Source organism: Agelaius tricolor, unplaced genomic scaffold (genome assembly GCF_023055355.1).
Source record: "Agelaius tricolor isolate 1412-34295 unplaced genomic scaffold, bAgeTri1.0.p SCAF_25, whole genome shotgun sequence".
In the NCBI taxonomy this organism is placed as follows: domain Eukaryota; kingdom Metazoa; phylum Chordata; class Aves; order Passeriformes; family Icteridae; genus Agelaius; species Agelaius tricolor.
This window is the reverse complement of record NW_027269285.1, coordinates 4,121,568-4,142,344: the sequence shown is the minus strand read 5'-3', so window position 1 is coordinate 4,142,344 and position 20,777 is coordinate 4,121,568. Positions and strand designations below refer to the sequence as shown.

The window sequence follows — 20,777 nt, the reverse complement described above, 5'->3', positions numbered from 1 at the left end:
AGTGTGCAGAAAATAGTAGGAACAGATAGAGAGCTGTTTAAAAGCAGAGTTGGCTTTTACACACTATTCCTTCCTCTTTGCCTAAGTGCTCATTTACAGTACAGAACATGGAGGAGGGAATACTTTCTGAAGGCCCTTAGAAACACAGTGGACATTAGCCAGCACAGTGGGGGCTCCAAACGTGGTTTTTAAAGCAATTTTTGAACAAATACTTGATGATCACTGGAATTGCAGTGTTTTTTTAATTGTGAAAGGGAAGCCATTAGGAACTTATAATACTTGATGAGAAGTCAGTGCATTATTACTCTTGATTTTTTTTTTTCACATTCTGCTAAATCTTTGTTTCTTTGCCAGAAGAAAAGGCAAGGTAGCCACTGTAAACAAAACATGAAATTGCCAAAGCAGCAATAATTTTTGTCTAAACAAAGAAGTTTCTCCAGTTTAATCAGAGCTTGCTGAGGACAGATCCACAGCATTAGTTACACACCTGTAGCTTGGAGGTGAGGTTTCCTTTCTCTTGGGTTGGTGAGAACAGTCCAGCATGAATTGGAGTGATGATGGCTTCTTAATACAACTGGACAGTAGCTCCTAGTTTTGCCTGCTGTATTGCTTGGCTGGAAACAGTTTTGATTTTTCTTTAGGGGTCAGAATGGGGTGACAGCATGAGATTTACATATTGAGTATTGTCCTTAGGATGGAAAAGGCTTGAAATGTTTTGTTTGGGGGAAAAGTTAGATCTTAAAGAATAAAAGTAAAAGTCACAAAACTCTAAAGCTGGCAGGTTCTTCAATTTTCTGTGCCTGTGATCTTCCAATGACCCTTATTACACTCCTGGCTACAGCCATACAAATATTTTCTTTAGAGTGAGATGTAATTTTATAAAAACAGTTTTCTCTTACGCTCATTGAGTTCAGCATGTTTACAGGGCAGCCTCCTATCAGAATGTGGGGGAACAGTGCCTGTGAGTTTCATTGGAAGCTTTTATTGCATGTCAGCTTTATCAATCCATATTTGAAAGGAAAATTTTTGATGTTTACTGTTAATCTCAGAGATTTTTGCTTTAGCTTTAGACTGAAAGCCAATATGTATTACACTTGATTTCTTAAAATGTGAATAAAGTTGCTTTCAGCCTTTCACTTAGTTCACCTAAACTTTAAAACTTCTTTTACTTCCCTTTAGCCTTCTGCCATTAGTTGAGCACTGCTAGGCCTGGATTTTGGGGGTTAGGTCCTTAGGATCAGTGCTTCCCTTTGTGTTGCTGGTTCAGCTTCAGTTCACTCTGCTCTGGCTGATTTCTAATGTCTGGAAAGCTTTGGGGTCCAGGAGCATGGGAAGGAGGAATATGCAGGTGCAAGTATGTTGAAAGTGTGGGGACCATTTCTTGTAACACTTTTGGCTTTCTCCCCATCCATGTGTTCAGTCTGTTTTCCAGCACCCAGCAATCCTTCCTCTTCCCTGGCATTCCACTGCTCAAGGGCAGTAACAGACCCACGAGCCCATGCCCAGAGAAATGTTGGACTGAGATTTCTTGGAAAGAATCTCATGTGCTATTGCACATATTTGTTATTTTTGCCTCCTTTACCATTCTTAATATGCAGTTCTCATTTCCTACCTCAGTCCCCTTTTAATTGGTGGCTGTCCCCTCCCTCCTCAGCTGAGATGAGAGGTTATTTTTGCTAGTGCTGTTTCTCAAATAGGCCACGGGTATCCAGTAAGTAGTGCAGTAACTTTCTCCATCAGTTATTAGGATTTCTCAAGCTCTGTCCCGGTGGCAGTGCAACATGTTTCTCCTTTAGTTCTGGCTTGCAGTTGTCACTAACATTAACTCCTCCCAGTTCCCACTTCCTTGTAACCCAATCTGAATAAAGATCATGGGATTTGAATGTGCCTTGCTTTGCTGCTGCTGCTCTGGATGTTTGGGTTGTCTCTGTGCTCTTTGTAAACTGTGTGCTGTGATCTTCTTTTTGGCTTTGCCTGTTTCAAGGAGCAGTTGACAGTTGTTAAAATCGGTTCTGGGCCAGCTGTGATTTGATGCGATTAAACTGTGTTAAATGTGTTCCAGAACTGTTTCCTGGCCTAGATAGCAAACTAGTTAAACCCTGGGTTTGGAATCTATTTTGGTATGATTTTGCCCTGTACCCCTAGGTAAGCTGTGTCCCTCTTTGAGGGTCAAACAGAACACAGGGTCTGTGCACAGCACCCGATCTTCTGCCTTTAATCCATCACTCTCCTGTGTCTCCTTGGGCTTTTTGGGCTTTTTAAATTAGTCTTTGCATATCGAAGTCTTGTCTTGAGAATTATGTGCTGGGCTGACTGCAGTAATGTGGTTTTGCCACCCATAAAGACCAAGGTGCAGTGATCTGATTTTGGCTGGCATCAGCTGAGCTGGTACAAACCCCCCTTTATACTGGCTTGGTATGTCCGGGTATGCAGCCAGGCTCTTGGATTGGGGTTTTTATGAAGGCTTGCAACTTCAGTTAAAAAAGAGGGTAACCTTGGCCTTGACAAAAATTCCTGCTGTCTCCTAGAAGTGCATGTCAGAGTTGGGAAGGAAATAATGATACATTTCAGAGGCAGTGCCTTGCAAAGAATGCCAAGCTCCATTTTTATTATGGGTTAATTGCCATATAGGCAAACCCTGAACTCTTACCTGTGTTTTTGGCTTAATTTTCCTTCTTCCCTTTCCACACAAACCCCCCTCTAACACATGCTTTGAAGTGTTTAAAACTAGGTTAGTCTCTGGCTGGAGGTGTGTGGTAGAACCTCCTTTTAATTCTTGCTGGGACCTGCCCGTTTTGCAGCAAGAATGCAGGCGAACCCATCTGAATGCTGATCATCTGTCCTTTGTAAGTGATGGAAGGTTATTTTTCCCTTCATTTGACACAATACGTGGGCAAGGAAATCCTAGAGCATCTCCATTCCAGAAGCCACCTTGAGTGGCCAGATCTGCACAAACTGGAGTGCTCATGGAGGTGGGAGAAGAGGGTTTAGGGAGGATGCTGGGGCTGAATTTAGGCGGTTGCATGACAATAACTGGAGATATTTCCTTCTGCTCTCAGAAGATGTTGCTGTCAGCTGCTAGCTCAGTAGTTGACCACATTCTTAGCAGATCAGCCTACACATATGTCCTGAACTGACCAGAGAATTCAACATTTCTATTGCTGACTGGAGGGACAGAGCACAGGGAGCCAAACACTAAGATAATCTGTACTTAAGAAGACGTCTGAATACGTGGTTTTTTATCCAAAATAAAATGTTATGGAAGAAGGAAGTCTCCATCCTCACCTTTGCTTTGATTTCATTACAATACTGATGATGTAAATTTATTTGCAAAAACAAGACTGGGCAAAAGATTCGTTCCTGATTTGACAATAACATGCAGAGTGCTTTGAATACTAGACTAACGTGAAAATAGTTTACTTATAAAGTACATGATTTACCTTCACTAGCTCATAATTAGTCACAAAACCATAAAGAACATTTAAAGAATTGTTTGCAAGTTTATTCAATAAAAATTTGACATGGAATTTTTGATGCCCAGTTTTAAAAAGCTTTTTGGAAAAGCCCTTAAATTTTCCCAAATATTTTAGTGCTTTTTCTTGAATGGCCCTTATATCTTGAAAATACTAATTAGCACATTATTTTAAGTCTCTCATGTTTTCCTCTGTTGTTGGAATTGGTAATTGTGGACCACTGTGCAGGTGGGCCATCACATTGGGCTCTGGAGTTTCTCCACAGCGGCTGGTCCAGCACCAGGGTGTGTGATCCTCATTTGAATAGTCTTCCCATTGCTGTGGGAATCTCTGCTACTGAAAAGTAATTACTCTGGTGACTATAAATTGGTATAATCACAATGTTTTTCTGTAGATATTACAAATATTTTATGTTGAAACAGAAATAGTTATAATTAATATTAATACGAGAAATGAAATATTAATACACAAATAGAAATTTAAGCTATAGCAAAGAAATATTGTCTTACACATGTGATGGTTTTATACTTTTCTCTGAATTAGCAGGATAATAATAGTAATTCCGTGCTCTGAATTTCACCCACAAATCTCAAGGTATTTCAAATGGATGATAAAGGCATATTTATTTTCCACATTTATGAGGTGAGGATGCTGAAGTACAGGTGGAGAAATGAGTAATTTGCTCAGCATGGCTGGTAGTGATGGGGTAGAAGAATTTGTCTCCTTGGTCCCCAGTTTGCATCAGCACCTCCCAGGTTGTAAGGTGGAAGCAGAATCGTAGGAGATGCTGCTTTGCCTGTGGGGTGTGGTGGAGCAACACAGACCTCAAAGTTGAGCAGCAGCACTGTCCCAGATCTCCCTCTGAGAGTCTGCCTGAAAATGCAGGGAATGGGGTTTGGGGTTTCTTGTTTCATCATAGCAGCACTATGTAGATTTTTCTTACCATAATGGCAATTTAATGCTGGTCATGAATAAGCTGGCTAAATCTTGAAATTTTTAATATTCTTCGTTGTTATGATGTGATTTTTTGCTGATTTTTATCTTTACATAAATCTGAAAAGAGCTTTTAATGCATTGTAAATCAGTCCCTGAACTTGATGAACGACAAACTTAAGTTTTTTTATTTTTGAAGTCAGTCACACACAGGGATAACTGGGGCCTGCCCATCTAAGTTAAAATTATTCCTGTGCATATAAAATTGAAAGACTTGGGTATTGTCTGGACATTTTTATGGAGATCTGTGGAGGCAGAGTGTATCTTTTCACCCTGTTTGTGCAGTCTGTGCCACAGCTGAATCTCACCTTTTCTTCAGGGTCTAGTTACTGTGTAATGCAAATGCACACTGCTGTAAAGAGCTGAAAGGGTTCTCACCTGGTGCCCTGGGAAGGAAGAGGAGCTTCCAGCCCCTGTGCCTGTTGGGAATCCATAAGCATTGCAGAGTGAGCCATTGCTCAGCTCACCACCAGTAACTTTCAGCTGTTCTAGATTCTACTGTACCTGTCTTTACAGCGTGGGGATTCATTTAAGGCATATCTATGCAGTAAAATAGCTGGGACTTACCTGAAAATAATAAAATTTAAAATTTTGTTGCTTCAGTCATGCTTTTAAAATAGAATAACCCCCAAAAAGCATTAAAACCTTGAAGTCTGAGTACCTGTATGAAAGTGCTCAGTATTTTGGGACCTTGTTTTTCTGAGGGATTTTTGTTCCATGTTGCCACAGACATGGAGTGTGAAGTTTATTAAGCTTTCTCCAAAAGCTGCTTTCAGCTTTGAAACTAATGTTACCTGTGCTGGTTTGAAGTAGTTCATACTTGTTTATTATGCCTGTTGCAAAATCTACCTGCCTATTTACATAGGTGTTGGGGAAGCAAAGATGATATGGAGCAGCATGAGTGGAAGGAGAGGATGGTGTGAGTTGTGATTCTACTTGTCTGCTTATTTTCTGGTTTGGAGGCAGTGAGCACCTGCTGATTTAGAGGTTTTCTGTATGTGATTTCATGCCTGTGATTAGCATTTCTAAGGACATGACACATACGGTCTCACCACTTAAATACATTCTGTAAATATGTAAACAGAAAATTACAGAGATGGTCATTGTCCAACTGTCCTGACTGGTCTCCAGAGTCAACCCAGCAGGACTCAGCACGCTCCATTGGGCCCATCCAAGACAGCAGAGCTCAGACTTCAAACTTAGAAGCAGAATTCCATCTTGGATTGGAGTTACCACCTGTTTTTGATGCTTCCTTAAAGGCAATTGCTTGTTTCATTTTCCTTCCTTTTAATCGCTGAGGCAGGAGATTGAGATCTTCAGATACACATGGAATGCTCTTACTGTTTCACTGTTGGGAGTCAAATTCTATAGAAAACATTAGCTGCTCTACAGAAATCTGTAATTGCATTTGATCTGAAATCAGTCATTGTTATGAGAGGATTTCTCAGGGTAGGTGATCACAGAATGTTCTGAGTTGAAAGGGACCCACAAGGATCATTAAAGTCCAACTCCCGTGCCCCAAGAATCCCAACATGTGCCTGAGATCTTTGTCTAAACCCTTCTTGAACTCTCTGCCTGTGACTGCTTCCCTGGAGAGCTTGTTCCAGTGCCCAACACCCTCTGGATGAAGAACCTTTTCTTAGTATTTAAGGCAGAGTAATAACAAGACATTTGAGTTCTGAGGAGGAATGTGAGATCCTCTATGAGGGCATATTTAAAAAATATTTTTGGGCACAAAATCTGAGAATAACCCCTGGTTAGCTGATGTTCCTGGTGGAGCATTGTCCCTAAGTTAATAGCAAGTCTGGGTTTGTTTTGTTGCATTGAGGAATTATTAGTGTTCTGTCTGAATTGAGCTTGTACATAAGGTAGAGATGGCAGTTTTCTTAGTTTCGTGTTCAATTACCAAAAAATCACAGCAAAAGCAATCAAATGCTTTGTCACCATTGTGCTGTTCAGTAGGTATAAGTGGAACCATGTGACCATGGAATATTTAGTAACTTCCACTTCTGTAATTCTCTTTGTTTCTTTCCTGCTTTTTGTTGTTGTTGTGAAAATTAAGTCATAAATTGTTAGAAGCAGGGAGAGTGGTCCTGTGCTATCTAGTTTGGTCTCTTAAATGGAGATTTTCTTCCAAGATTTGGCAGGTATTTCTCACTTAAAACCTGCTATTTCTGAGCTTGCCAATCATGTCAATGTGTTGGGTTCAGGTATTACATGAAGGGTAAATCTCCTTGTGACATGGAGCAGTGAGTGCACATGTTCTGTCAAGGGCCTTTCCTGAGACTTAATAAGTACAGACAGGGAATGAACACCTTTTCACCACAAGAGGTGTGTTTTTATCCTGTGCAGGTGCTGCACTCTGCATGCATGCACACCTAGCAGTTCCTCTGCTCCTGGTGCAGCATGGCTCCTTGCTCTGCAGGAAGGATGCTGCTCAGAATGCCTGCCTCAAACAGAAAAAATAACTTTATAAAGCATTTCAGAAAGAGCAGCTTCCAATTTGCTGAGTGACTTAAACATGCTGTACTTTGCTTTATTTCATCATGGTAAAAGCCACTTGCCTGTGTAACTCCTAACCAACAATAAAACAGGTATAAACAGGCAGAAAACAATGTAGTGTTCAAGCTATCTCTAGAGGGGAACAGTAGCTAAATACTTTTTAAATTGATTTGGCCTGCCCTGGAAAGGTGCAGGAACATTGTCCCCTTCCCCATTTTCATGGGCTGCTCACACAGGCCAGGGGTCTGAAAGGAATATTTGGTTACCCGCAGACCCACTGAGTTTGAATTATCCAGAAGGCAGCAGCCAGAAGCAGAGCTGGTGCTCTGAGCTGTTTGAGGGAGAGCTGCTTCCCTCCTGTTTGGGTTTTGCTTTTTCTGTGGGTGTGATGTCATCATTCTGCGAGGTCTGCGCCGCCGCGTCCTCCAGGAAAACAAAACAGGGGGATGAGACCTGAATGTCAAATGCAAAAAACAAGCAGATCTGATTCTTCCTATCCTCCCTCCCCCTTTTTGCTTTGAAAGGAGCTTTCAAGCTGACTTTATACAACAAGAATTAGCTTAATAGAAAAAGAGACCGAGAGAAGCAGAGTTATTTCTTTTCAGTTCTTACTATCAAGTTCTCAAAAATAACTCCTTCCTGTCTTGCTGGAGGATGGGATGCATGTTTTGTGCCAGATGCAAATATAGGGGCACTTCATGAATATCCAAATATTCCTTTCAGAGATCTTTTATCTTTTAATATAATCTTTCTCTGGTTTTGATTATTTTGGAGATATTTAAATGAGCACTGCACAGTGTCTTCTTGCCATGCTTATGTGAATTTCTACCAGGGAACTGTCCCATACATTTGAGGTGTTTATATATTTATCAAGGTAGTACTAGCAGCAGCCTTCCACCAAGATTACTTTTGGGCCCTGGCCAGAGTCAGGGGAGCAGCCAAACCCAACTGCTGGGCTGATATAACCAGGATGATTTTTATTCAAGCCTTTGGAATTATATTAATATAAGAATATATTGGAATTTTCCCTTCTTTCTGGGAGCCCTTTTGTGGCCTGGCAGCAATTGGCTCTCATGCAGCTTGTTAGCTATACTGAGCAGTACAGTTCTGTAAATATGGATAGGTTTATTCTTTTTCAGGCTAGAGCTTTAGATATTCCCTCATTCAGAATGACTTTGCAAAATAATCTGCAGAGAGGCCTTTTAAGGCTTTTGGAGGCTCTAAACTGGGTATTGATAGGGAGAGGATGGGCTGGTGGTCTCTGAGAAGCTGTCCAGATGTATTAAGAACTTCTGGGCAGTGAGCAACCCTGGAGCTGATATTTTTTGCCCTGTTATGTTCAAGAACCTTAATTACTTCTTGGTTGCTCTTTATAGCTTGTGTCCAAAAAGTAAATAGTGTTTTTTTTCTGGCATGGCCTGTTGAGCTCTCAGTAGCTCCCTGTCCAGCTGGGCTGCTCGGGTGAGCTGCATGCATGATGAGGGAGCAGTTCTTGCTTTTTGCTGGTTGGTTGTTAGGGATGTATCTGCCCAAGGTATCAGGAGGTTGTCCTACTTTCCCAGTTCAAAAATCCAAGATCCTTAGAATTTATAAAATGGACACCTGATGTTCTCTTTGTTTATTAGCCAACATGAACAGTCAGAAAATAGCTCTTCTTCTAATACAGGAATTGTTGCTTGAAACTTTGCAGTTGTTTTTTTTTCCTCTTATTTGTCTGTTCCTACTGACAAACAAAAAGGCAAAATCCATTATTCCAAACTGCTGAAAGAGGCTTCAAATTGCCAGGTATGAAATTATGCTGCTTGTTCCGTTACCAGTAGGAAACGGCATGTGAGATGTTTCAAAACCTACAAAGGAGAAAGTTCTTTGTATGTGTGAATTTAGTATTCACAAAAGGTGTCAGATTGACAACCATGGAGATTGTGGAGATCGGAATTTTATTTATCCCTGGAGAAGGTGCAGTGCAGACTGCAGTAGTGCAAAAATTTCCTGTATTATTCTGCTGTTCCACCCTACCTGTGCCCTTCACAGGCAGCCTCTTGGGGTGAGGAGCTCCTCCTTTCTCTGTGCCCCTTCAGGGAGCTGGCTGACAAAAAGATGTGAGGGTGGTTTTTTTGTGTGTGATGTGGCTGCTTGTCTCCTGAAATCTAAAGAGATGTGGAAGGAATTTGATAACATCCACCTCTAAACAGCCCCTGGAGCAGAGACAGCCTTTGGCCCCCATGTTCTCTGACTGGAGGCAGGCTGAGAATCTTGAGGCAGAAGATGTTAGTGGTCATGATTCTGTTTTCACCAACTTAGCTGTTCTTCTGCAAAGATTTACCACTCTGGTATGGAAACTCTAATGCAGCCAACTTCTTCTGCTTTGTCTGAAAACATTTGTTAAATTCTCCAGGGGAATGGGAGATTCTCTAGGAGGTGTCATGAAAGAGGAGTGTGATGTGAGTCGTCCATTTGCCAAAATAGGGAAAGAATATCAAGCCCTTTTTCTAAGGGGAGGAAAAAAACCCCAAACAAACACAAACCCAACACCAAAACAAACCAGCAGGAGACTGATTTTTGAAAATTTCTAACACCTCTCTAGCAAGATCCCTTGTGCCACTGTTCTCTTCGACCTGTTCTTGTAACTCTCCTTGTTCCCTGATGGATGCTTTTCTTCTTCATGTCCTGCTAGAGCCAGGCCCCTCCTGTCACATATTTGCAGACCATTTTAAGGAGGCCCTTCAAACCACAGAGCTCAGTCCTGCTCCAGCTGTGCTGTGTGCCTATTGCTCTGGGTAGTAGCTTTAATCATCTGCAGCTCCCATTCTTCATTAGATGGCTCTGAGCAGTGTGGCTTAGCTTGGACCAAATCACTGATTGCCTTCAGATCAGCAGCTCCTGGAAACAGCCAGCACAACCCAGGACACAGCCTTCCAGCCCACTCCCTGCCAGCAGGAATGCTTAAGGAGAAAAATAAGATTAATTTAATTGGCTTTTTGTTTGCAACACTACTCCTTTATATCTCCTGAAGATCAGTTCAGTCTTGGAAAAATCACCTGTTGGAAGCTTCCTGCCTCGCTTCCTGAAAAAGCTGAGGCCAAAGTCCTTGAAACAGGCAGGACAACCTTGTTTTCAGAAAGTCCAAGTGTGAGAGCTGGTTCCACCATATCTCAATTAACCTTCTGTTTAAATGCACAGAAAATAGTTTTGTCCACTGACTGAAGCAGTCAAATTATTGTTCCCCTCAGTTAAAGGGTAGGAGTGGAAATGGTTACTAATTATTTCTTTTTCATTCATTTGCTTTTGTGAATGATTGCTGAGAACAGCTGGATTAAGTGGCTTTACGTGTGAGCACACAAAGAACCTGTGAAATATAGAGGTGTTTGGATTTGTGCTGTTGAAATAGACCAATTTCTGATTACAGTTTTTGTCAGATTTAGGATGGATGTGTTTCTACATAAGCTGAAATTGTCATTTCAGCCTTAAAATGCTGTAGCACCTGGTAGATACATACAAGTGGCTTAAGGTCTTTCCTTCTCTCTTCAGACCAGAAAAAAGTGCTGCATTTCTTACTTGAGAGCTGAAGAGTTGGTGTACCAGAGGAAATTTTTTAAAAATTGTAAGAGTTAACCGAGGTAGAATGAATCTTGGGCATTAAACCTGCTTTGTGGGCCATGTTTATGAATTGTTGTCCCAAGTATTTGCCTCAGGTGCAGATGTTGACCCACCTCTTTGATTCCTTGTGTTCAGGACAATTAGTAATACTGCCAAATCAGAAAAGATACAGATAATTTTTTAAAACCAAGTTCTTGGAGAAAAGGTGTCGTCGTTTACCTTCTGTGTGTGCAGAATGATGCATCAACTCAGCCTTTTTCTCTAGTGGAGAGGCAGCCATGCACAAGGATGTCCGAGTCCATGGTTTGATGGACTTTTTAGGAAACTTGTAAGGAGAGATGTGCTGAATGTTCTGGGTGTGTTCCACTGCAGTGGATTCAGCTCCTGACTCCACAGTGCTTGCAGGTGCTGGTCTTCAGGGAAAACACAGCTCTTAAGCATTCCATGCATGTGTCTTCCTCCTAGCAATATATTTATGTGTATAAAATAATGCTATAGGCAGGTAAAGTACAAAGGTTAATTTGTTTATGTTAAATTCCATCAAGATGGAGACTCTGTATTTGCCAAGCACTTCCTGAAATGGGGGTGTATTCCCCAGTGGGACCCATCTTTGCAGTGCAGTTGCAATAAGAGGGTGAAGCAGCACTGGGTGTTGCTGAGGCATTTTGCAGCTCCTGGTGCTGGAGCAGGCAGTTATCCCTGGAGAGCAGCAGAAGATGCTCCAGCCCTGGACTGGGAGAGATCAGAAGGACTTTTTCCTGCAAGAGAGGCTCCTCTTGCTTCCAGTTCCTAGACTGTCAGGAATCTGTCCTGTGTTCAGTGAATCATTCCTGGAGAGCACTCAGGCAGTGTGGAGGAGGAAAATGCCTGGTGTGAATGCAGGAGGTACAAAAGTCAGATGAGAGGGGAGAGATAAGAATGTGTCAGGACAGAGGACAGTGAAACTGGGACTGCAGAGGGGTTGGAGAGAAAGGAGCTGGAGCTGATGGAGAGCTGGAGGTTTGCAGGAGAGGTGACTTGGGAGCCTGGGAGATGGGGAGGGAGGCAGCAGAAGAAGATGGGTTGGCAAGGGAGATGGCAGTCTGAATTCTGACACTTTCTAATTTTGGAATGCTTGCCTTTGTAACCTTAATAATTTTGTTCTAATACACCAGATACAAAAATTGCGTTATATGTTCTGAGGAATTTGGTTACTATGGTAATGGGTATATAAGTACATAAGAGATGAGATGTCAGCAATCAGAACAGCTGTAATGTAGCACACAAACCTGTGACTACCAGAATTTGGGAAGCAGGCCCTTAGGAACTTCTCCTGTTTCAGTCTCATTTCTCACTGCCACGATGTGTGTTCCTGTGTGAAAGTGACATCAGAGCTTCTACAACAAATCTTCTGGGGTTTTAGAATTATTATATATAAAGATATGAAATAGAAAAATATGGTTTATCAGTTAGAAATGGAAAGATGCACAAGACTTGAATATATCCCTTGAATATATCACATGATGATTTTTAAACTTGAGTGCTATATATCTATGAAATAAGCAGATGTGGGAAATGGTGGTGGAGGATTTAAAAAACAAAAGCTTCATTTGGGACAGATGTGAGGAAGGGCTGTTAGGATGGTCTGGGAAGTCAGTTCTCTCTCTCCTGCGTCATAAAGGGAGACAAAACTGGCTTTTTTCAGCTAACAGGCTTAAGGGGACAGTTCTGTCTCTTCTTGTGCTTATCCCTCATATTGAAAAGGGAGGAAAACTCTAAACACTTACGCTGGTGTGGGAAAAAGAGTAAGGCAGTGTAAACTTGGAGTAATAAATCTGTAAATCAGTCTTAATCAGTTTTTAATCTTAAATTGGTTCCTAATCAAAATAGGAGTGGGGTTCTGGAGCAGCCTTGTAATCAGAGTAGTGGTTTTGAGAAGTTCTCAGGAGTTGGTTATTATTTGATGATTGGATTCTATTATAAAGTTGCTTAAAATAGCAGGAGCAGGACTTAATTGGACCTTCAGTCCTGTGATCTTAACAATTCAATTGAGACATACTCTGTATATCTGAACCACAAATTGTTTTGTGTATTAGTTAAAATGAGCATTTTCCCCATGAAAGCAGATAAAACTCATCAAATTAAAAGGTTATGCTTGTTATCTTAATACACACTGAGAACTATTTTTTGTTTTAAGTGGAAAGCATAAAGAGAAGGGATTCAGACCTTGCAGAAACCAGTGGAGAGGCATTCCTTCTAGTATGTAGAATAGTAAAAAAAGGAGATTTTTAAAATTTATTTTTGTTTGGTTTTGGTTGTTTGCCTCTTCCTATTGTTGTATGCTGTGTAGGAAATGGTTCTGCTTAGTCATGTGAAGACTGGAAAAAAAATAACCTGAGCTGGAGTAAAGCAAATTGCCCTGACTTTGGGGAATTCCAGCAGGAAAGGAGGTGCTCACGGGCTCGAGAAACGTGTGACATAATTGCTCATTAAAGCTATCCCATTTATGGGTACAGATAATCTGGTAGCACAGATTTAACAGCTATAAAAGGTTTTAAACTCTTTTGAAGCTGAAATATGTTTGAAGCCCTTTTTGAATGTGCTTTAAGTTACAAACATAGGTGAGCAGCTATAAATCCTTGCTACACTGCCATGTCTGTGTGCTGCAATGGGTTGGTCACTCCTAAAGAACAGAATAATCTTTCACTGGTCATCTGTTCTGACAGGGCTTCTCTGCCTGTGCCCAGTGCTGAGGGGCCATCACACACCTCTCCTTATTTCCCTGCAGCCTTTCAAGAAACTCTTTTTTCCGTTTATGATAGTAATCCTGTATTTTATAAAATCCTGTGTTAAAAGAATTTGACCTTTTTTCATAGCAAGGTGTGTTTTGATGGTGCTTGTTTGACCCTAGAAGAATAGCAGCATAAAAATTGTCAGCCAGGTTCTGATACCTCGCCTGTCTGGTCCTATCTGCTGTCCCTGGCAGTGGTGACAACCTGGGTGCTTTGGAAGCAGTGCCAGGAGCATCCAGGAATACCTTACCTGACCTGGCTGAGGATGTTCTTACTCATGTAAATGTTTAAAAAGCAGTTTCAGGTTTAAAAAGCAGTGTTCCTGTCTCTTGGGTTCAATGCCTCACAGTCATTTCTGCAGGTTAATTTTGCTGTTTATACCTTGATTGGTTGAATTATAAATATGTTGCTCTTAGTTTATGGCTTCTCCCTTTGTTTTTGAAGTCTGAGCATTTACCATGACCTTATTTATGATTTTTAACTACTCTTACACCTTTTCTGCTCAAGCTTAGTCTTTTTAGACATTTACAACTTCCCATTTCTAAGGCTTTTTTTACTGTACTTCCATTTTAATGCTATATGTGAATGAAGAATAATCTCCAGCCATGGCAGTGACTTCAAGTACTGTCAGAAATTCTGTATTATTTTTCTGATTGATTCTTCATTTTTTTTCTTAAAAAAAAACCCAGTCTGACATTGTCTTTGGCATAATTGTGCAATAATTCTGCTGAGTTTTCTGCAGCAGGCTCAACTCCTGAGTTATGTTTAGTTTAAGAGCAGATGTTTGCTTTATGGTTCTTTGCTTTTTCGACCTTTCATCTCCTGTCTTGTTGCTCATTCATACTCTTTTTTTAAGGTTCCTGTGTACTTTTTGATGCTGTCAGCTGCCCTAAATAAAACATGTCATGTACCTTTCCCTCCCATCCAGATCATAAGTGCAGATATTTTGCTGGATTCACACATTATCTGTGGTCACTCTGGTTGCAAGAGCATTTTCTCTTGTTCAAAATGTAATGTAATTATTATCTGACCTCTTGCTTTTTTTAGTTTTGTATCATTTCAGAGGTAATGATTCTGTTCTCCACCTATGACTAATTCTCACAGTAATTTTGTGTGCTTTTTCCCCTTCTTTTTGACTATTCTTTTGAGTTGTTCTGTTCTTTTAATGACATATAGTCTAGTGCATAAATGGTTCGTTTTCTGCTTCTTAGTGCAGCACAGTCACCCAGTGATTAGCATGTTGCTCCCACTAATTGATAGTTCAGTTAATTCTTCTGTTCAGTTTGGTTGCAGCCGTTGTTGGGAGCTTCTGGAGCAGCAGCAGCTGCTGGAAGGGGACAGCAGCTGTGACAAAAGCTGAACGTCACTCTGGAGCTACGTCAGACTTTGGGGCAGCTGCTTACTCGTCCCCATAGGTCAGTAATGTTTAATTTAAGTGTTTATGGAAGGACCAGCTGTCTTGGTCTGTGACAGCACCTTGCCTTATACCCAGTTATCTTCTTTGTGCATGTTATTTACTTTCTCTCCTGTTCCCTTGTTCTCCTGTGAGGTTTTTTGTCAGGCTAGGTGACCACCTGAGGCTTCTTACTGTTGGTTTGTAAGATTGTTCCTACAGAATCTCACAGAGCTCTCCTGGTTTTTTCTGTTTGTGTTTGGCTTTATTTTCTGCCTCAAGTTCTTCCTACTGGCATCAGTTTTGCCAGGTTCATACTTGCTCAAATAAGAATCTGACCTGTGGACTGGAGGGTTGGACACAGCTTCCTGCAGGAGTGGGAATGTTCTTCTGCACTCCAGGGAATTCATTTGCAAGCTCAATTTAAACATTTTTTCTTTTTTTTTACTGATTGACCAGAAAGACTTTGAATTGCTTTCTTTCAGGCCTCTTTTCAAAAACTGTGGTGATACTGCCACTTTTTAATTACTTCTTTTCTCAAGGGTAATTATCTATGTTGTGTGCTTTAGAAGCTTATTTCTGAGTTATTTATGCTGAATCCAAAATAGCTAATTTGCTTACGTTTACTCTATTTATTGTTCTGGGACAGAATTGCTTAGGGGTCAAGAAAAGGTTTCTTTAAACTCAAGTCCCATTAGGATATCTGACTAATTTTTTTTATGGGCAGCTGGAGTTTCCCAGTATTTTTGCCTCTAGACTTAATTGACTCTCATCAACTGGCCTCTTGCTAACCTCTTCCTGGCCAGTGTGCTGCCAGCACAGCCTCTCCCTCACTGGGTCCCTTGTGAAATGTGCTCCTTGGCTGGAGAGATTTGGCCATGGAGCTGTAGGTGATGCGCTCACAGAATGTTTATTCATGTGATGCTTTACATTAATAAAGGAAAAGAGCTGGCAACGACTGTGAACTTACTGAATTGCAAAAGAAGGGGGACAGAAGATTTCATTTTTTCCAGTTGCCTTCCTCGTAGCTTTGCTAGCCTAAGGAATCACTAAATTTAGAGCTGACCTTCTTAATAAATGTACCAGAACTATCACAAGCAAAGACATCCAGGAGATGTTAGTGTTGAACATGATAAGGAATGGTGAGCACTTCTTGATCTCATGGGATATTCTGCTTTAAATAGTAGGGGGAAAAAAAGCAAGATTTGCTTTAATTTTTCTCAAATGCATCAGTATTGTCTTTTATATATGTTGTTTAAGTGGTAGGGTCAGTGGTAGATTTGGTGTGAGTGACATTGTAAAAATTGCCAGTTAACAAAATTAGTATTTTCAGGAGTACAGGTAGTGTTAGGAATGTTTGTGTTTGCTTATAACTGACATATGAAACCTGTCAAAAGAGATTTAGTTTGTTCAGAATATCTTGTCTTTAACACAAGAACACACTTACCTTATCTTTTAAATTCTTAGAAAACTTGAAAAATTGTGGAAATAATTAAAAACAAATATTTACACCCAGCCCAGAAACACAGATCTTGGGCTTGTCAGAGAAGGTTTGGGAAATACAACTTTCTGACCCTTTCAATTAGTGACATTCCTGGAAAGTAAACACCCAAGCAGAACAGCTCGGCTGGATCAGAAAGTGTGCTGGGGTAAGTAATTCAAGGAGTTGATGATGGACATTTTAGTGTCAGAATCTTGAGAGGAAATCAAAGTAAGGCACAGAGTCTACAAGTACACGTATAAGAGAAATGCAAGCAGTGCTCGAACATAAAAGTGTCTTCCTGAGGCTATTCTGTGAAAAAGTATAATGAAAGAAAAAAAACAGAGGTAGAAAAGCAGAGAGGGAAAGAAAAAAAACTGCAAAGAGGTTTTTTCAGGATAGAACCATTCCTCAAAAATCTTTTAAAAATAAATTGAAAAGGGAATCTTATAGGAATGGTAGGCTTGTTCCTTGTCAGATGAAGAAAGGAGGACTGAGTGGGGAAGAAAAGCCTGTTTGAACATAGATGCTCACACAGACAAAAAAATTGCAAGAATTCACTGTAATATCCAGGTGCAGATTCATCTTATCCTTCTAATCTATTCCTTCTAGAAATACCTAGGTGAGGGAATGTGAAAGATAAAGGGGACAGCATTTCATGCCTGTTCTTTGCTGAACTCCTATGGAGAAGGTTCTCTGTTCCTGTGCAGGAAGCAGAACTTTGTTACAGAGGTGTGCATGGGGTTGGAGACCACGTGAAGTGCCCTTGCTGCTGTAAGGCAAGTGATGGAAGTGTCCAGCGTGGCTCTAAGATCTCACCTGCTTCATGCTTTGGCAGCAGAAGGGTCTCCTCACCTGGAGATGAAATCATCCTGCCTTTCCCCTTCCCCTGGAGACTGGCAGAAAGCAAAGGAGAATCTCATGTACATGATCTTGGGAATAAAAGCAGTGTGGAAAAGAATCTCAGTGGGGCTTCCCATGTTCCACAGGTACCTTCCACAATCCACTTTGCTCATCCCATTCCAGGTGGTTTTGTTCTGCTTGCAGTTGGATTATTTTAGGATGATCAGTTTGGTGACAGCTTTTTGGATATTTTTCTGAGTATTTAACTTTTTTCTAACAGTTTCGTGTAGATGTCATTCATCTGCATTTCCCTTTTCCTTTGTGACTGACAGCCCTGGTGGATCCAGTGTGGAGAACAAGTGTACTGAAAAGAATGATTTTAAGATCATTAAGAGAAAGGCAAGTTCATTACTTTGTCAGCATTTTTTTGTCTGAGCTGCAGCTCATGACTAAGTGGTAAAAGTAAGTTAGCAGATCCCAAAGGAGATGTTCCTGAGTGCCCTTTGTCCCCTTTGCAGGGCATGGGAGAAATTAAATGCCCCTTGCTGCATCTCCAGCCTTTTCTTGTTTCATTTCTGGGGCTTTTTGGTTTTGTTGGTTTTTTTTTTTTTTTAATCCTTAATTGCTACTCTAGGAAAAATTCCAAATTGCAGAACTAGGAGGAGAAAGAAATAACATGTTGTTAGCTTGGTGGGAGAGGCTTAGCCAAGTGCACAAGGAGTCTGTGACATGGGGTTTTGCATGAGTCAAGGGACTACAATTCCTGTCTGTTCTGGGAGGTTTGAGGTGCTGATGGACCTTCCGTTGTGACAGTCACTGGAACACAACTGTCTTGATGCCATCTGCCTGGGGTCACTGAGGGTGGACAGGAAGCTGATTTTGAGCTATTCAAGGAAACAGCCACCTTCTGCTGTGAGCAGAGTAACTCTTCTTCCATGTGTTCAGAGCATGTTAAGGCCCTTGAGAATTACTCTGCTTTTGTCAGAACAGGAAAAAAAGGGCTGACTGGGTGGAGCAGAGCCTGGGTTAAAGGAGGTTTGAAGAAATGCAAAGCAATAAAAACCAGTGTATAGAGTTTTGACAAGCCTGCTGGAAGGAGGAGTGTGGTGCAATGATCAGGAATGTGCTTTCCCAGGATCCATGAAAGGACCTGATGGTCCTGAGTCCCTCTGTGTTTGCTGAGCTGTGCAGAAGGATGGGTACAAGCTTGAATCTGACAGTATCACACTGGCTGCAGGTTCCCTGAATTTCAGAGGAGCCACCAGAACTCCTTCTGTCTGTTCCCTTATGGAAAGGCCCCACCACTGGCTGGCACCTGGCTTTGGGAACAGTAAATAAAGTGGTAGGACCTATAGTGGGTAATTCTTACCCTTTATCTTTCTGGGCAAAGTAACTCCATGCATAGAATTTGTCAGGCTAAGGTTTTAAAGGCTGATTTAAATGCAGATCATAAAATTAAGTCAAGGGTAAGTGGCATCGTTCCTAAAGTCACATATATCAGCACTGATGGTTGTTCATGCCTTCTGATGCTGGACCTTCATCATCTTTTCTGCTGTGTTCCCATGAACTGTACAGACCTTCCACCTCCCATTCCAGGTTAAATTCTTACTTTTCTTAGAGTGCTTTCATCTTTTTTATATTGCAAGCTTTTATTCTGAGTTTATAGAAATGGGGAGTGATTTGTCTGCTGCTTCCAAAAGAATTTGTGCTTTCAGATCAAGTATTTGATACTACAGAGAAACTTTTAAAATTCATTATTTTAAGCATTCTTAAAATCTAATAATTCTTTAGGCATTCTTACCATCTAGCTCTCATTTCAGGTGTAATTGCAAGTAAAAGAAAAAAAATTGGAAAGTCAGTTCTTTCAATAGTTTTGGTTTATCATATTTAGGATAGTTGTGGAAATTTTCAGTGTCAGCTGGAAGCCATTCAGGAAATTTTTAATAGTGTGTTGAGAGGATAATTTAATCTCAGCTTCATACACTCCCTGGATCTGACCCATATGCAAGTAACAGAAAATCCCTTTTCCCATTTTTGATAGTTGTATGATGACACTCATTCCCCATCTTATTTGATGCTTGTGCATTAGATCATGCCAGAGAAAATTGCACTAAGATTTAGCAACTGCTTGCACTACCAGCAATACAGATTTAAAAAAAAAAATCTAAATATCAGTTTCTAAATGATGGGTAGTTGTTTTTTAGTGGTGTGAGGGGTGTTTTTGTTGGTTGTTTTATTACTTTGAATCAGAAGATCTGCAAAGAACCAGTAGTTTTTTGTGTTGAATATTCACTTTTTAGTCTTTGCTGTTAGTGTCAGCTGTGAAGATCATAGGGGCTGTAACTGGTCTCCTGCTTGGTTTGTTTGTTTTTAAAGTGTCATATATATTCAGTGAGGGAAAAACACAGTGTAGCTATGTTTGACAGCAAAGAGAAGTTTTTATAGATGTTACTGTGCTAAGTGTATGGGATACCAGATGACTATAACATAAAACAAGATTTATGTCTGGAATTGTAAATAACTTTGTTTATAGTTCAGTAATAGAGGACAGCTTTCCTCTTGGCCTCCATAGCCATTGTGGAAGTCTGTGTGGCTCTGGTTCCCAGTGAAATGGGGAGACACAGGATGATGGATGCAGAAATCTGTTTGTTGTTTCCATTTTGTGCTTACATGGTATTTGTTTAGCTCTGGTTCTCATATTCTTGTTGGATGTGTTAGTTCCTTGAAATGTCCTTTGTAGGGACAAAGCATGCTGCTCTTCAGTGTTGATCATCTACAAGCAAGTGTGTGGTGTAATTTGGTTTCTGCAAACTTTTGAACTGTCTTAAGGAACTAAAAATGCTATGCTGTATCTCATGGGTAGTGTAACCAAGTACCTTCTAGTCACTGTCACTCACTCAGTTGGTCTGAATGGGAGCTTGAGAAATAATATGGACAGGTGATAATCTCAGTGAGTGATTCCCTTCTCTTCTGCAGGGAAGGCCAATTCTCTTAGAGCATTGGTGTATATTACCTGAAAATGGTTATCTGTGACACTGACAGCTGTCAGAGAGTTTAGTGTAGCATGGACAGATTTTAATTTCTCTGAGGTCTCCTAGCATAAGACTGAAATATGCACTTTAATTATGGCAACTGACCATTTCAAGCTTTGCTTGTTCCACTCTGCAGCATCCCAGGGGATGTTAGTCACAGGGGTGGGTCTTAACTTGAGCTTGAGATGACATGGCAGGAGGCAGGAAACTCCAAAGAGAACAGGTCTTATCCCGTCCTCATCTTCAGCTTTCTTGTGTCAGAGGTTCAAGGGGTGTGTGTGTACCTTTAATGTAGCCATAATTACAGGGATGTAACATCTTATCGATTCATAGACTTTTGTGGATGTGTGCATGCGGTTTCTGCTAACTGATAGTTGTTCAGATGAAAGTAATTTGATAAAACATTTTGGCCTGTAGTCAGTGTCATTTACACCAGTAATGGTAGCCACTAAGTGTAGTGAGTTCAGACTACTATGTGGAAATAGAGCTGGGCCGGTCCTGTGCCTTGGTCATTCCCTGGTTTGCTTTGAGTCTTTCTCACATTCCTACACCACCTTATTAGTTAAGAGTGAAGTCCTGGTAGTTGTGTTTATGCAGTGCAATATTATCTTTTCATATGAGTGACACCTAGGAAAAAATGTGGGTTTATTTTTTCTAATTTTAGCAGCCTGCAAGGTGGCCTGTAGGTAGTCA

General features: G+C 40.8%; 1 protein-coding gene across 3 annotated transcripts in view; it reads left to right on the top strand.

Annotated features, from left to right (window-relative positions):
* The window catches only part of TAOK1 (TAO kinase 1), a 68,159-nt gene that overhangs the window by 3,970 nt on the left and 43,412 nt on the right, over positions 1–20,777 (top strand). The window contains exon 1 of one of the 3 annotated variants that reach the window (XM_071447993.1): positions 14,734–14,751. The exons of the other annotated variants lie outside the window; for them this stretch is intronic. The gene's annotated coding sequence lies outside the window, so the exon portion shown is untranslated. Of the gene's footprint in view, positions 1–14,733; positions 14,752–20,777 lie in introns of those variants that run through there. 3 annotated transcript variants of the gene reach the window in all.